This window comes from Dama dama, chromosome 15, assembly GCF_033118175.1.
Source record: "Dama dama isolate Ldn47 chromosome 15, ASM3311817v1, whole genome shotgun sequence".
NCBI classification, from domain to species: domain Eukaryota; kingdom Metazoa; phylum Chordata; class Mammalia; order Artiodactyla; family Cervidae; genus Dama; species Dama dama.
The window spans coordinates 20,686,178-20,690,707 of NC_083695.1; the positions used below are offsets into that span (position 1 = coordinate 20,686,178).

Genomic DNA, 4,530 nt, shown 5'->3' on the forward strand with positions numbered 1-4,530 from the left:
TGGGGCTCTTATGGTGGGGTTAGTGCCTTTCTAAGAAGAGACACCAGAGAGCGCTTTATTTCTTTCTATACCATGTGAGAATGCTATGAGGAAGAATCCATCTAGAAGCCAGAAAGAGCTCTCACCGGAAACTGTTTGCACTCGCGCGTTGATCTTGGATTTCCTAATTTCCAGAACTGTGAAAAACAAATTTCTGTTGGTTCAACCACCTAGTCTATGGCATTCTGTTATGGAAGCCAAGCAGAGTAGTATAAATCCCTTTGTCTTTTCCTTTGCTTTTTTTCCACCATCCTTTAAATATTAAAGCTCCTCTGTGTTTTCTCCCAAGGTTTTTTTTATTTTTTTCTTCTAACTCCGTTCATCCTCCTTAAATAATCTAATCAGTTACCAAATTTCCAGTTAGTGTCTTTGCACCAGTAGCATTCACATTTATAACCATCAAGTCACACTTTGCTTCTGAGCTCCAAACTCATGCATCTGTATTTCCACAGTCATCAGTATGTCTCATATTTAACATGTATCCATCAGGCGTCTGTCAGGAACAGAAGAAATTTGAATCAAGAAGCTATATGCAAAATTGTGGACAAGGTTTAGAAAAAGCAACATGGGTTGATGCCTTCCTATAGACCTAGTAACGTCAGGAAGCTATTAGCACTCTGAATCTGTTGGGCAAGAGAAGGAAGTGATTACAAGAACCCAGAGAGATAGAAGGAGAGAAGGATGGGGGGCAGGGGGAGAGGAAGAAAGAGAGAGGGGGGAAGAGATTGTGGGTGTACTAACTAACTAGCAGCTATGTGGAGAGGAATGTCTGATAGATGATGGGACAAAGTCAACCCAAGAACACTCAGTAGGAACAGACCCAGTGAAATAAATATCCAACCCTTACTCTCCTCTCTTTGATCTATTTCCTCTGCCCTGTTCATTGAACCCAATTGGAAGTGAGAGGGCCAAGTCACCTATTGAATAGGACATAAAGGTCAGCCTCCTGGTGCAGAGAGCAGAATGGTGAAGAGAGGAGACTGAATGTGTAAGAGTCAAAGGAAGCTCTCTGATACAGAAAGGATTAAGCACAAACCATCTCTATCTCCATTATTTCCTAGCTCAGCAGATATCACCACCATCCACACAAATCCTGAAGTCAAAATCCTGAGAGTTACCCTTCATTCCTCTTTCTTTCTACTCCTACATCCATATCAAATACAAATACAATGCAGATATCTTACAAATTTGATGAGGTCTCTCCAACTGTACTACCACTATCATGATTTGAACTCCCATGATGTCTCTCTCAGACCACTGGAATAGCCTTCTATCTTCATTCACTTCTGTCTGTCTCTATTCCATCAAGGTATCAGTGTGGTTGGGGCTGACAGAATCACAACCTTCCCAAAAGTCCGCATTCTAATCCTTGGAACCTGTGAATCTATTATTTTATATAGCAAAGGGACCTTGCCGATATAATTGAATTAAGGGTTTTTGAGATGGGAGGTAACGTTGTATTATCTTGGTGGACCAACGTAATCATGAGTTTCTAAAACTGGATAACCTTTGCTACTTGGAGGCAGTGGCAAATGTGACTACAGAAGAATGGTAAGAGGTATGTCACATGTCTGGCTTTGCAGACCAAGGATGGGGTTAGTAGGCAAGGAAGACAAGTGGTCTCTGAAGCTCAAGAGGGAAAGGAAATAGATTCTCTCTGATAATCTCCAGAAAGGAAGGTAGCTCTGTTATGACCTCGAGTCCACTGTGAACCATGTTGTTGTTGTCCAGTTGCCAAGTCGTGTCTGACTCTTTCACAACCCCATGGATTGCAGCATTCCACGCTTCCTAGTCCCCCACCATTTCCCAGAGTTTGCCCATGTTCATATCCATTGAATCCGTGATGCCGTCCAACCATCTCATCCTTTGTCATCCAATCTTTCCCAGCATCATGGTCTTTTCCAGTGAGTCAGCTCCTCATATCTAGTGGCCAAAGTATTGGAGCTTCAGCATCAGTCCTTCCAAAGAGCATTAAGGGTTGATTTCCTTTAAGATAGACTGGTTTTATCTCCTTGCTTTTCAGGGGACTCTCAAGAGTCTTCTCTAGCACCACAGTTTGAACCAGGGCAGACTTCTAAACCACAGGATTATAAGAAAATAAATGTGTGCTATTTGAAGCCACCCTCTGTGGTAATTTGTTACAGTAGCTATAGCCAGCTCTTAGAATGGTCTTGTAAAGTCTCAAGTTTAACATATCACTCTACAGCTTTAAGACCCTCAGATGCTGGTCATTGTACTGACAGAGTCTAAAAATCCTTCACCTAAATTCCAGAGCACCCTAAGATCTGCTACTTCATCCTCATTGCAAACACTCCTCAGTCAGCACACTCCAGCTATGCCTCACCATTTCTAGACCATGCTGTATAACAAATTGCCACAAACTTAGCACATTTATTCTCAGTTTCTGTGGGTCAGGATGCCAGATCCCCTCCTTAGGGTCTCACTTGACTGCAATCAAGAGCTGCATTTTCATTTGGGGAGTAGGGAAGAATCTTCTTCCAAATCTGAGAGGCATAGTGCAATTCCTGACAGAGAGTCTGTTCTCTGCCACTTTCAGCTTCTGATGGCTGTCAGCATTCCATGACTTGTGGCCACATCACTCCAGTCTCTGTCTCCATAGCCACAGTGATTCTCCCTTTTTCATGTCTTCTCCTCTTTTGTCCACCTCAAATTGCCCTTTGCCTTTTTCTTTTTTTGAAAGTTTTTTTTTTTTTTTTTAATCTAGACCATTTTTTTTTAAGTCTGTATTGGATTCGTTACACTGTTATTTCTATTTTATATTTTTGGTTTTTGACCATGAGGTGTATGGGATTTTAGCTCCCCAATAAAGGATCAAACCTATACTCTCTGCGTTGGAAGGTGAAGACTTAACCACTGGACTGCCGGGGAAGTCATTGCCTTTTTCTTAAAAAGACTCTTGTTGTTGGATTTAGAGCTCAACCAAGAATCCAGAATGATCTCCACATCTCCTTCCTATTATATTCTAAAATGTCCTTTTTCTGTTTTTCTTTACTGTCCAAAGTGGGTCCTACTGCTTTCCTTTTTTTAAATCATTTTTTAAAAAATTTGAAGATAATTGCTTTACAATGTTGTATTGGTTTCTGCTTCACAGTGAAGTGAATCAGCTATACGTCTACATATACACATCTCCCCTCTCTCTTGAGCCTGCATCCCATCTACCCAGCCCACCCCTATAGGTTGTCACAGAGCACAGAGCTGAGCTCCTTGTACTGTAAAGCAGCTTCACACTAGCTATCTATTTTACACATGATCGTGTGTATATGTCAATGCCACTCTCTCAATTCATCCCACTCTCTCCTTCCCCTGCTGTATCCGAAAGTCCATTCTCTATGCCTGGATCTATAGCCCTTCCCTGCAAATAGATTAATCAGTACCATTTTCTAGATTCCGTATATTTGTGTTAAAAAAACAACAAAAAAATGGAACGCTTCACAAATTTGTGTGTCGTCTTTGTGCAGGGGCCATGCTTATCTTCTCTGTATCATTCAAGCTTTAGTATATATGCTGCAAAAGCAAGTACCAAAAAATCCTTTTTCTAAACAAGGCAGCATTCACAGGTTCTGGGGATTGAGGTGAAATAGGGGGTCACCTTCCAACCTACTACAGGTCAACTGCTTGAATGCCTTCCTTCTCCTGGGCCCTCCAATTACACACTCAACAGCCCTTTTTACTTTTGCATAATCACAATTTTGATCACTTGTTCAAAGTCTAACTTGATCCACTAGAGCACAACCTCACTACAGGTAGGAAACTTGCTACCTTGTTCACAAGTCTGTTCCCAGCACCTAACATATATTAGGTGCACACTAAGATTTTTTTGTCTCCCAAACCAACTGAATCATTTCTTTCTCTTCCACTTTGCTGAAGAGAAATCACCTAAGTCATTGGTAATGAAAGTTCTTCCCACTAATTGTGAACTTGTCATCTCTCAAGCTGTCTCATTAAAAAAAGCATCCATATTCTGAATTTAAATGAAGACATTTCTCTTCTCATGTGCTGCTTTACCTTAGGAACTTCAGACCAATTCTATGTGTGAGAGAAGGGTTGACATATGGAGGGTGCAATACAACTCCTTTGCTGTGGTCCATGGCATATAAATATGGCACAGGACACCATGTATGCTTTAACAGCTCAGTTCTCTTAGGCTGATCAGACTGCTTTTTACAGTATGAATATTTAATCCTTTCAAGTCTGAACTCTATCTTCCTACATGCTGTGCCTCGCACGCTACAGAATGCAGAAGTGGTACTCAGAAAATAACAAATAACAACCACAATGATGATTGTAATGCATACCGTAATATTGTTACTAGAAATATAATTATGTGAACAGACAATTTACAGAAGAGAAGGGACCTCAGAGCCCTTGTGTTGTCAATCTGGCCTGTCTCTTAATCAGAGATAATAATAATAAAAATATCATCCCCCCCATCTGCAGTCAGCTTGTCAGCATAACAATATTTATAGAATG

The 4,530-nt window shown here is 40.9% G+C and overlaps 1 non-coding gene across 1 annotated transcript; it reads right to left on the reverse strand.

Annotated features, from left to right (window-relative positions):
* Positions 1–3,473: 3,473 nt before the first annotated feature.
* LOC133070854 (U6 spliceosomal RNA) lies at positions 3,474–3,576 on the reverse strand. Its single transcript, XR_009696258.1, has one exon. It is a non-coding gene; the product is annotated as a U6 spliceosomal RNA (small nuclear RNA).
* Positions 3,577–4,530: the final 954 nt, after the last annotated feature.